We start from the raw sequence: 13,381 nt of genomic DNA on the forward strand, positions 1-13,381 counted from the left end.
CCCCAAACCTGATAGAATTTAAATCTGAAGTGACAGATTAATTTCACTACGTTTTTACTTACTTGCAACAACCATTACCTGAACTATAGGAGATAAAGAACCAAAACCAGAATTACTTGATATTTGATGGTTTACATACACATAGATAATAGAACATTGATCTCCTGACATCATAGTCAACATAAAAAATGCTTCTACATGGTTGTAAATATTGTTTTTATACTAATAGGGTGCCTAAAGAAAATGAAATGTCAAACAAAACCTTGTTACTAAGACCAGAAAGGAATAGAAAAAACATACATATTATATATATTTAACACCATGTTTTTAAAGTATAAGAATTTTTGTTCTGTTTAGTATAAAAGAAATGCACAAGTAATGTACATCTATAAATAATTATTTATTAAATTATTTTAAATCAAGTTCTGTTCTTTAACTGGTCTATGTCTTCTTATTTTAGAGGGCTGGTCACAAGAGGGCAACATAGTTACATACATCCAGACCAGTTCTGACGTCCCACCCACTGGAAATTAGTAATCTTTAAAAAATACAAAAATAGGCTATGACAGTTGTTTATTGGTCAGTGTTTCTAACAGAGTAAATAGCAGAATAAAATTACAAAAGTTAATCTGAACTGTCTCTCTTACGCAGGTTCCATAATACAATCTAGTCACAGTGTAACATGTTATTTTCAAATAACATGTGAAAGTGTCATACATTTTTTATTATGTTCTTCAAGGACGTGCCTGCTTTCATTGGAAATTCATAAAACTTTTGCCAGATCTGTATAAGCATCTCTTTAATAGGAAAAAAAAATCAGACAAGTAAACCAGATCATAGTCTGAAAATGCCACAGTTGTTTGAACTTCCTCTCCTAGAGTATTCTTATGCTCTCTTTTAACTCATTGATTACATATTGTTTTTATCTGAAGGAGCTGTAACTTGTTCAGGAAGATAACATATGAGATGTTTGGGTAGAATATGGGTAGTATATTAAACCTTAATTTCTTCACTCTTGTTTTCTTAAGAAGATCAATAGCATCAATGAAAGTTCTTTAGAGAATCAGCCTTAACAGGAACACTTTGTTTGTTTCAATGTAAAGATTCTCTTTGATAAAAGGAAAGGAAAAACTTGCAATAATATTTCAAAGTAAGTTTTTCTTCATATCTAACCTTACAAATATTCTCATAGAGAAAGTTTTATTGATCTGATATTCTGAAGAGACAAAGGCTCTTGTCTTAGTACTGATTATCACTTTCAAGGTTATTCACTATGTTTATACAGGATTTAAGTCATACAACAAACAAAAGAACTAAGAGAATTCCCACTATAGGTGCAATGCTGACCATCAACAACATTGTCATCATTAATTACCACAACAACATCACAAATTGTGTAGAGGAAATCAACTCTCTCTCTGACAATGTCAGACAAAAATAAGTCCCAATCACTGTTGTAACAGTGTGAGCAACCTTCTGGTGGTATTGCAGTCAAAGGCAAAACTCCCACAAACATCAGAAAGGCCTCAAGTTCATTTTGTGACAGTCATCCATGAGCCACACAACTAGCATCAACATTTTAGATGTGAAATAAAACCAGTTAATTTCTGTAGAGCTTGCTTGTAAATGAATGCATTAACTTTTTCTAGAATGCTTTAATGCCTAACCTTATATAGTGAAAATGCTATAAATCCAAATCCAGACTTCTAAAGGGAGAGAGAGATCCTTAAATATGAGGATCTGTTACTTGCTCAACACGTTTCTGAAAAAGATCTGTAGAATTATTTTGGGCTTTCTTGTCACAGTCACCCTGCTACTCTTCACTTATACATTCCAAAGGTTTCAAACTGTTCCTTTATCTGGGGTGAAATAAAGACGGAAAGAGGAGAGGATATAAAGGAGAAAATTTAAAATTTGATAACAAGTTCCAGAAAAAAAAATCTAATTCTATTTATTAAAATATGAAACATTTAAAATGAGACTCCAGACTGTTAGATTTATAAAAAAATCCTAAGAGTATGAACATTTTAATTTATTTTAAAAATATATTTTTTATTATAATAAAAATATTTTTTTTCCATCGTTTATTTAATTTCTAATGAGCCAAACCAAAATTAGGACCAGTGAGTGTTTCCCTCACGTTATACTTTTTTGGATGGAGAGCTTAATGAAATTGTAATAATGTGATTTTTTAATTATTTTTTTTTTTTGCATGTGGTCTGTAACACACCAGTTCGTTTAGTCTCAGGCCTTTTTTCCCCTGTGACATAGTCAGAAATAAATTAATTCCTTACAATAGAAAAAACTTAGTGGAAAACTCAATGTAGGAGTATTGTGAGGGATGAATAAGTGTAATGGGCTACACTAAATCCTCTGCGAAGTGCTAAAGCACTATCTGGTTAGAATGCTTCCCTAAAAAAATCCCCAAGATTGTTACTCACTCAGTCATTAAATAACAAAGTAATAATAAGAAATTTCATAAAGAAATTTTGAAATAATGTCCAATAGTAGTTGTTAATATTTTGGTGACATTCATGAATAGCTATTTATTTAATCATTTGTATACAGAGCTACAAAATCTTGAGTCCTTTCAACAAAATGTTTTTCTTTTTTTCATAAGTATTCAGATTCTATAGCTTCTTATGGAGCCTAGTGGCAGTGAGATGCACTCATAAAGCCAGAACATATTTTTACATTACCTACAAAGACACATATTTCCAAGTTAAGTGTTGGAGTCAGAAAGTGAAACATTGGGCTCACTGAAGTAATTAAATTTTATAAATGCTAGCAGTTTATTTTAACAAAATTTGCACAAGTTGCTATATGCTTTTAAAATTACTATATATGTGGAACCAAAAGATTGCTCCCTCAGAAATGTTTGTTACCTTGAACTGCTGAAAACAACATCATACATGAGTATTTTCTGATGGTAAAAATTGTCTGAGAATAAGGTTCAGTCAGAAAAAAATCTGACCATCCTTGGTGGGCTGACTGTGGCTAAGGGCCAGATGCCCACCCAGCCACTCTCACCCTTACTTCTTAACAGAAGAGGGGACAGGAGGAAATCTTAATAATCTTGGAGGTCAAGATACAGACACGAAGTACACTTAAAAATTACTGCCATGGGCAAAACTGTCTTGACTTGTGGAAAATTATTTTTATTTATTCCCAATTAGAATTGGATGGTTGGAAACAAAGAAAAAACCCAAAACCACTCCTCTCCATGCTCCTCACTTCTTCCCAAGACCACCTTCACTCCTGACTCCTCTGTCTCAAGCTTCTGAATGGCGTAAATGGATGGGAATTGGGGATCTGCCGTGAGTCCACAATGTCTTGTCTCTGCTCCTCCTTCCTTCTCACACTTTTCCCTGCTCCAGCCTGGGGCCTTCCCAGGAACTGCAGGGAAGCACCTGCCTAACCAGGGTCTCTCCAGGGCCATCTCTGCCAGGGCACCCGCAGTCCCTCCTTGCTCCCCCCGCTCTCCCCTGGAGGCTGGCAGGGCTGTTTCTCCCCATTCCCCTCAGCCCTGGCTGCCGGGCAGCGTTTTGCCCTTTCTGACCCAGGTTTCCCTGAGGCTCCCACCCGTGGCTGCTGCTGCTGCTGGCACCAGGGCACCTGCACCTGTTAGAGAAACTGTTTCACTTTTTGGAAAGTCTTAATGAAAACCAAAAGTTGTTTGATCAGAAGAACCTGCAAATGAAGCTTCTGAAATTGAACAACACTTCAAGACATTAAATCATTCTGGAAAGTTAATTTAAAAGAGAAGTCTTAAGCCAGCAGCAAGGAATTGTTTAATGTTGCACTCGATTTTGAAGTTCAAAGGTTTCATACAGTTTCAAATAAGCCTTGATAATTTGATCTACAGCATTCTCAGTCAGAAGCTTAGGATTTAGTTCCAATTACTTCAATAAGTTTCTTACATTACGGTCTTGGACACGTGCTTAGGATAGGTTGGGGCAATATGCAAAAAAAAAAAGTTTCTTTTTCTTTTAGTAGCTGTAAGATGCATAGTAAGATGCATAGACAGCAGCCAGGTAGCTCTTCTAGCTATCCTTTTCTCTGTTGTTGCACTTTGGTAAAGACAACAGAACTCAAGCACAAAATCTGCTTGAGTTCAGAAAATGATTAAAATCTTTCTTATAAGAAGGGGAGGAGATGAGCAATGGCCATCTGTAACTCCTCTGTCTCCAAAAGATTTTAAAATTATCTTTTTTGAGACCAAAGACAGTCTGCATTTTGTCAACAAAACTAATTGTACACATGCTCAGATGCATGGCATTTCCACAGCTATGCTTTTTTGACAGAAAAGACAGACAAATAACACCCAATCTCCCTCTACTTTGCTTAATTTGTTTCTGCTATCTCAAAACAGACTATTATTTTGTTTATAAATCAAAGTATAATATTTCTTGACTGCATGACAATCTTAAATGGGCTGAACAATTTGGGGAATTACAAGCTGCACACACATCTGGTGGTGAGGATTAAAGATCTGGAAAAGCACAAAACTGGCAATCTGGAGCATCCCATATGCTTCCTTGTGATAAACACTGTAGTCAGTGTTATGTTGAGACAATAAAAAACCCATCAAAGTTGAGAAGCAATCTAATACCAACACCTAAGACTTTTAAAAATAGGATTAATTCAACTGCAGTACCAAGAAAGTGCCTTAAGTCAGTTAAGTGAAGCTAAAGAAGGCACATCTGAAGACACCAAGGATAGCATCAGTTAAGAACTTCTGTAACAGTAGGTCATGTCACTTAGAAAGTTGAGACACTTTCTGAGAGCAAATCTAGAGTATTGCAACATAGGGTAAACACAGATACAACTAGGAACATCTTCAGCAAGGCTTTGCTCATTTCTCATGAAGCCCTAAAAAAGCTGGTGGAAAGCCTGGATTTGCTCTAATTCCCACTAGTAAGGCTCTGAACCAGTCTTTTTCCCATAATCGCCACTCCAAGGGAATAACCCTTTACAGGTGTCCTGCCTCCAAGAGTTACATGCCTGAATATAATTTTATCTCTTTGATCAGCACATATGGGTGTGAAAATCCATGTTCGTTTTTGCCTTCAGTGGCAAGACTTTAGTAAGAAGTAACCACAGGGTCAAAAGGTTTGCATACTACACTGAAATACAGCATTTGGATAGATCCCTTCTCTTTTCCTAGGCATTCTTTCTAAGCACATTATAGCAGAATTAAGAACTTTCAGTAGTGATGGAGGTAATTGCTGATATCAAAGTGAGATTTAATGATATTACTGGTTTTATGACGATAATTGTTTACAGCACAATATTCATTCAGGCCTTCCAAATTATGTTCAAGAAAATAGACTTTAGATGCAGCCTGCAAAAGTTATTCCAAACATTGTTTCCAGTCAATAGAAGAATGACGCTACTTGACTAAAAGTGGAAAATGGAATACACTATGATATATTACTTCACAAATTGAAAACAGCTCTTTGAAAATATTTTTCTTCTTTACAACAGTGGCACTTCCTTTACATTTCACTTGCATAGCAAGGCTACACTTTCCCACTCTCCCCCTCCCCTTCTAAAAGTAAAAGAAAATAAATATAACATTAGGAAGATGAAGACTGGTATCAAGATATTAAAGGGTGTATTCTAAACTAAATTTGTTTTAAAAGACAACTGTATATAATTTTTATTACAAATTTATGGCCTTGATAATCCTGGTAGCTCTTAATTCCATGGAAAACAATGAAGACACTTTAGAAATATTATTTTGTTTTTTATGAATGAAAAGAAGTAACTTCTCTAGCAAAACATCTTTTACGTGCTTTCTAACTTGGACAAATGTATTGAAATTCTTAAATTTAAGACAGAATTAAACTAACAGGACAGGATGCACTATTTTTATAATGGGAAAATTCAGAAAAAAATAATTTCTGTAGGATTTTTTTTTTTTTTAAGTTCAATTTTATATATAGTGTCATTAGGAGTATTCAGGTACTCATCGGACAAAAAAACTCAAACCCAACATTAAAAGAGCACCTGTTTAATCCCATGTCTGAAACTACTACATCATCTTGTAGACATAGATTTTTAAAGATACAGAGAGGAAATTCTTTATTAATGCAGTTGGTATATCTAGTGAAAACAGATCTTAATCCAGTCATCTGATGCAACACACCCTGGAAGTATGGAAAGCTGCCTATTGATTTTAATGATTACCAAATGAACACAGACTTCAGGTGGGCTTTGTTGTAATCTCAGTCTGCTCAGTAATCATTAAAATCTTGATTGTTAAATCTGTGATTTCACAGTGTATCATGGTTTGACTCAGAATCAGCAACTGAACCAGTAACACTAATGCTCTCAATCCCCTCCCACCCAGGTTGGGAAGGAAGGAGATAATGAAGGAGAGAGACTTTCCAGATTGAAGATTAAACTAGGCAGCTTTAATTAAATACTGATGATAAAACAAAATATGTACGAATATATACAAGTATGTGCAGGAATGAGGAAACCCCTGTTGCTTCCCCCAACCTCCAGCAACTTCCTACGGCATCTCCTGAGCTGTGAGTAATTCCAAAATGTCCCAGAGTGCTGCCAGAAAGAGCAGCAGAGCAGACAGGAGCTGAGGGGAGAGTTATGAGGGTCAGGAATGCATGAGCCTATGGATCAATGGTGACGAATAGATGGAGTCCTCCCCAGGTGCTGGCCATGAATGGAAGAGAAGGGAAGAAGAAGCAGGAAGGAAGTTGACTCCCTTGATCTCTGACCTTACATCGAGCTTACATAGATATATGGAATCGAATATCTCAGTCAAATTTGCTATCTGTCTAGTCCAATCTGCCCTATGGGAGGGCTGCATCTAAGCTGCAGATTCAATAAGTAGAGGAAAGTGACCTTGGCATCTAAGGAGTAACATAAATATTCCAGCATTGTCAGTCCACTAGCTGGAAAGCTTGCTGCTAGTTAAATGAGAGCTCTCTAAAGGAAGAAGAAGAAAAAATGAAACAGAAACCAAGCAAACAAAAACACAGTAAAAAGAAAATTGGCTTCATTGTGGCTCAAATCAAGACATAATGGCAAATTAAAAGTAAGGCTGATTGACTAAAGTTGTCTAATGATTCTTTATTTTATATTTCTAGCATATTCATCATTTACTCACAAGTATTCTGCATTAGTCAAATGCACTAAGATACTTCAAGAGTAGTGGGAAGCACAATCTGGTTTTGATCAACTATTGTGTTGTATTTGTTAAGACCACTTTTGTTTGCATTCTTCATGAGTTGGGGCCCTGAAAAGGGATTTAGCCCTCTCCTATATTCTGTGTGCTCAGATTTTCAACGGGGTGAATTTTTCTGGGATTTGTTGATTTTTTGGTTTGCTTTCAAATCTAGCAGGAAATTTTAGCTGACGTTTTCAGGGTTGATTTCAGGTTTTGGATGACCATTTTCTATTAAAATTTATGAGAACTGAGCATAGAAATCCCACTGGTAATTTCATCCTTTATGTTATTTAAAAAATGAAAATTTGGCAAAGACTGATGTGTCAAATAAAATTTATGTTACATTAAAAAAGAAAGTCTTGCTATCTATAAAATCATTCAGCAGTCCCTTTCTTTTCAACTTTCACTGAAATCCTTTACAGAAACTCCATGAAAGCACTTTTATTACAGCTCAAGAGGCTCATACTTGTGCTTTGCTTTACATGGTTTGTTTGACTAATATTTATTTTATATTACAGCATATTTCTGAAACTTAGGCCTCTAATTTATTACTTGAAAGAGCCATAATAATAATAAAAATGCAATAAGAACTTCAGTTTTTAACAGTTTTACTGATCTTTTATCTCCCATACTGCACTTTCATTGACTTTTTAGGAGTTTCTGAGCACTAGACATACCTTTGTTTTAACTGTTAGGAATCAGTCCTGCATGATGTAGTCCTAGAACTGGAAAGTAGGAAGAACACATTTAGAACATCTGATTTCTGCCATTAAAGCCTTAGTTTCACACTGAAAGACAGTCACTTTTGATAGCACAGAAGACTGAGAATTGAAGAGCTATACCGATAGATTGCAAATGCATTCAAAACATTTATCAGAGTTAGGATAGAACTGAAAGCTTTTTAGTGTCCAGCTCAATAAGGCAGTGACAGATCTTAAGTTCATATGACAGGAGAAATGGCTGGAAAAATAAATATTCTCTCATTAAACAAGACAAAATAGTTTTAAAAAAATGTACATCCAACATTTAGATGAAAAGTTAAAATGCTTATACAATACTTGGGACAGTTCCAGAAATATCCTATTGTGAGTTCCTAAAAATATTAAGACAACAAAATTGTATACAAATTCATAGTGAAATCCAGGTTTTCTATTTCTTTCTCAGAAATCCCAGTTGCTTCAATATGAAATTGTAAAGCACTGCACAAATTATAAATTTCAACTTTACTTTCCTTTCCCCTCGTCCCCCCTCATGTATCACATACGGATATTATTCACATTTCTTACCCACTTCAACATGCAGATTTGGTGTCATGAACTCATCATACTGTAAGATACTATTTTGTAGATGTTTGCCAAATTAAAAAGAACAGGTCTTTGCCTTTGGCAGTCCTGAAGTGGTACAAGCTTTCTGATGCAAGAAAGAATATGAAAAAAATATATATTTTGGGAACCATTATGAATATTTTAACATTACTGTGCTGTTTGTCTTTTCACCTGATAACCTGCCATATCAAGGAAGCCCAAGAAGTATATCTGCATCACTTTCCAATTAAAATCCAGTTGCCGTCTAAAACAAACATGGAGACTATTAGAACACACACTATAATCTCCTGCTAACACGTCCTACTGAGATTTCTCACATCTTCTCAGTCCACTTTACTATAATACTTCCCTTGTAATTAAAAAAAACAACAAACTCTTTTAATGGACATGAATAATTTCACAGGTTTCAAAGGATACCCTCAGGTTTGCCTTACCTGAGCTTTGAGCTTTTTGTACTTCTCATAGTGCCAAATTCAGTGCAAATGCTGAGTCTTCATTAACGCATTCTGAATCTCAGCATGATATACAAAGCAGTGAATTGACTCTATGTCCAGTATTATCACACATTCTAGTCAAACATAAAAAAAAAAAATAATAATCCAAAATTGTTCAAACAACCTCAGACTTTCATATTGGAAATAAGTATCCTCCTAATTTTTGTGTTCCGCAATTTTTTATTTTCTTGACCAGGAAAGCAGATATAGGTACACATCTGTCCCAAATATTACAAATTATATATAGCACAGATTATGAAATTGACAGAATGTGAGTATTGGCCTTTATCCATTATAGCTGAACATGAAAGAGAAAAGTTTAAGAAACAATAAGCAACAATTTTTGCTATCGTGAAATGAGCCATAAGCATTCTGGCCAAAGGTCAGAATGTTTTTTTGTTGTTGTTGTTTTTTTTTTTGTTGGTTTGGTTTGGTTTGGTTGGGTTTTTTTTCAGAACCATTAAAATCAAACCATCATTGTCCTTCAAGAAAAGCTATGAGAAACTCAACAGCTAATTTCTGCTAATGTCACTACCATAGTTTCTTCAGAGAGTTCCTCAAAGCACGAGTTAGGTGATGTGTTTTTTTCTTACATTAGGAACAAACCACATAAGAATAAAAAATATTGCCTTCTCCAAATAGCTGATATTTTAAAATAGAAAAATATGTTTTGGAACAGGTTTTTGGAGATCAGTAATGCCCTGTTCAAAGCAGAATAAACTTCAAAGTCAAAGAATGTTTCTTACTGCCACGTCAAAATGGGTTTTAAATATCTCCAAGGATAAGATCCCACAGCCTTTCTGGGCACCTGTGCCAGTATTTGACCATCTTCATGGTGAAAAAATATGGGGTTTGTTTGGCTTAAACACTCAGACAAATTGCTTGTTAAGAAGGAGAAAAAAAGGGGTTTGAATATTGTCATAAGGGACACTTGCATATAAAATCAGAATTCTTGATCAGGATGGTCAGTCACTGTCCAGGTGGCAATGGTGGTCCCTGTTACAAAAGTACTTGCAGCTACATCTTAACCAGGATGAAATCAGACTCACTGAATGACTGTTGTGCTCAGTTCTAATCATCCAGTTTTCCCATGATCCTGCCAACCACTCTGCCCCTTGCACAATTAGTCACTATTTATTATCTTAATAGCATACAAAAAGTCTCAGAAAGATATTATCTATGTATAAAAGACTTTCCTACCTGACTGTCTGTGCAGGAAAAGTTTCTACTGACTTTTTACCACTGTATAAACTGGGTACTTTCTGAAACAATATACCTAGGGGTATCTGTGGAGGGAAGGTTCGGATTCTTCAACCAGGATGTTAACCAACACACTGAGACATTCAAACTGGACCAAGCACAGTGGGAACTGATGAAGTAATTCCTAGAGCTCCTATATGCAAGTCAAATACTCAATTGTGAAGGTGACTTGATGTTCAGTCAACCACCTACTTTCAAACCATGTTCTCTCAAATCAGTTCCTTATCACTTCTACACAGCTGAAGCAAGTCCACCCATGAAATTTTTTACTGAAGTGCACTGGCTGTTCATAGACATCCTTATATTTGACTGTTCCACAACTATAACAAACTTGATTTGCACATTTATAATTCACCTGTAGCTTATTTTGCATAGCACCTGCCACACTTACACTTAATCAGAATGTCCTTTGTGTCTGTTGCTTCCTGTCCTTTCACTGAACTTTAAAAATAGCCTGATTCCATCACCTTTACAAACCCCTTTTAGACAGTGGAAGGCTGTGATTTGATCTCCCCTTAGCCTTACTACCTCTTCTTCCAGCTAAACAAGCCCAGTTCCTTCAGTCTCTTATTATATGTCCAGTGCTCCAGCCTCCTCCTCACCTTTGACTTTTTTCCTGGTAGTCAACATTAACTTTGCACTGAGGAAACTAGTGAAACCACATCTGAAGTACAGAGTCAGTTCTGGTTTCACAGAATCACAGAATCTTAGGGGTTGGAAGGGACCTCACAAGAACCAGGTCTCTGTGAAGCCACATGGTTTCATTATTTGTTGTTGTACTGTGGTGTTTTGCAAACATCATTGTGTTGATTCTATCAGTTCTGTACAGTCTTAAGCAGCAACTCAAGGAACACTGAGCACCCACACCACACCAGTTGCTACGTGAACTCTTTACACACACTCCGAACATGGGGCTTCTGGTTACTGACCTCTACAGATGCCAGTTAAATAGAAAGACTTTTCTAACGACTGAGATTATCTTGCTTGGCAGTCAATTTCTTGCACTGCCTTTGTTTCCCAGCTGTGTGTCATTGTCCTCCTAAAGGCCACAATTGTTGCAAATTTCTTTCTGTGCTCCAGAAAGAAAGCAGAAGCCAAACAGAGGACACTTAGTTGAACCAGTTTCACTTTTCCTGTACTTACTGTTAGGGGCCTGAACACAAGCCACTCTCCCACCCCCAGTTCTAGGGGTTTGGCTGCTTAGGCTTAGGGCTAGCCTTTTGTGCAGTTAAGTGGCTTTGAGTCAGAAAGAACAGACTTTTGAGAAAGACCTGTGAGAAGTGGGCACACGGCCACAGGGAGACTATGATGAGCACCCTTGATTCTCTCCTGAGAAACCTTGGGACTATAGCTGTTACTGGTCATGTAACTCTCTGATCCTGCTCTGGAACTTGTCTTTTCACTGCCAGCCCATAACTGCCCCAGAGCTCTGGCCCTTGCCTGGCCCAGCTTGCCTGGGCTCAGCCATTATGATTTAATGGCACTGCATCCTGCCAGGGAGGGATGGGAAGGGTCCTGCCAGCTTGTGGGCACCCATGCTGACCCTAGAAAAATATTCAGGGGTACAATACTCAAATGCTAACTCAGTGTAGTCCAGAAGATCTCTCTCCCCCACCACTTGCCAACCAATTTATTTAAATTCAACTTCTCAAGAGTATTCAACTGGTCATTTGGGTACAAGTTTAAAAGTTTTTTTCAAAAGTGTTCAATGAATATAAAAAGATAAAACATGATTGTACACCAAATACCCAGGTTTAGAAACTGAAACTCGTCCTGAATACCCTTCCTTTTTAAGATTATAAGAAGTGCTTCAGAAACATTTATTTTATAAAAAGCACACACTCTGACAGTAGGAAGACACAAAAAAGAAAAACAATTCATTTTTTATGAACAAAAATGTGTATTTTTTAAGCACGACTTATCATAAATGTTATAACTATTCAATGTTTCACCAGAATGTTGTTCTTCCAGTTGTGCTAAAGCATCAGGCTATATCAGGACCATCAATATTTTATATATCACAGACCACAGGATTTTTGAAGTACTTAATGAATCATAGCTCTGGTAGCTCTTTCTTTCCCTCAATTAAAAAAAAAAAAAAAAAAAAAGCCATATGTAGAAATTGTAAGATACAATCAGTAGCAGAATTAGATCTGAATGTTCTCTGGTGTTCAGCTCTTAGAGAATTCTCATCAAATTCCTCTACTAAAATAAATATTTTCTTAGTCATTTATTAATGAGCAAAAAGTACAAGATTTTATTATTTTAACTTGCTTTATAATTATTAGCAGCTTCATCCAATTATACAAACATGGACTTTGTCCTTTTTGGCTTTTGTTTCAGAACATTGCAGACCTTCTCAATTACCTTTGGATTTATCAAAATATTTCCATTTTCATATTCCTTCTTGCCACTATTAAGTGGCAAGAGGGAATTATACTGTTTATTGTCATGTCAGAATGTTTTCGGGCACTGCACCCTATGTACATTTTGATTTAACAAGGTTTTGAAGATGATTTTTTTTGTGTGTGTCAGGATTCCAAAGACAGAGCTGAGGATAGTCATCAGACAGGTAGAAATTACCTAACAAAATAAACTTCACTCTCCATCAGGTTTAGCAAAGAAAGGTAAAACTGAGGCAGTAAATGTAAAGTAATCCTTTTCTTCTGGTTGTTACACAGTTTACAAAAAAAAAAAAAAAAAAGCAGGTCCTAGGATATATAGCAATCACATTGTCTTGGAAAATGGCACTTGTTATTTTATTTCTTGGTCAATGATAAGCTGGTCAATTCTAGCTGCTGTAGTGGAAGAGATAAGGTGCAAAAAAATCGCAAGTAGTAGGTACAGTCCTGCTGAGTGGCTTCCCACTGGAACCAATTAAATACCAACACAAATAAGCTCTAATACACTAATCTTATTGGAATGAATCCTGCTTCTACCAAAGCAAGGCAAGAACCACTTAGATGCAAAACTATAAGTGATTTTGAGAATGCAAATATAATTGTATGTAAATATACCCCAAGCACTGAATCTCTGATGAGACAATTTTAATAAAATTACCAGCATCACACTGAGAAGCCAAAAAGTAAGATAATTAAAATTATATC

The sequence above is a fragment of the Chaetura pelagica genome, unplaced genomic scaffold, assembly GCF_000747805.2.
Source record: "Chaetura pelagica isolate M959 unplaced genomic scaffold, ChaPel_1.0 scaffold435, whole genome shotgun sequence".
NCBI classification, from domain to species: Eukaryota; Metazoa; Chordata; class Aves; order Apodiformes; family Apodidae; genus Chaetura; species Chaetura pelagica.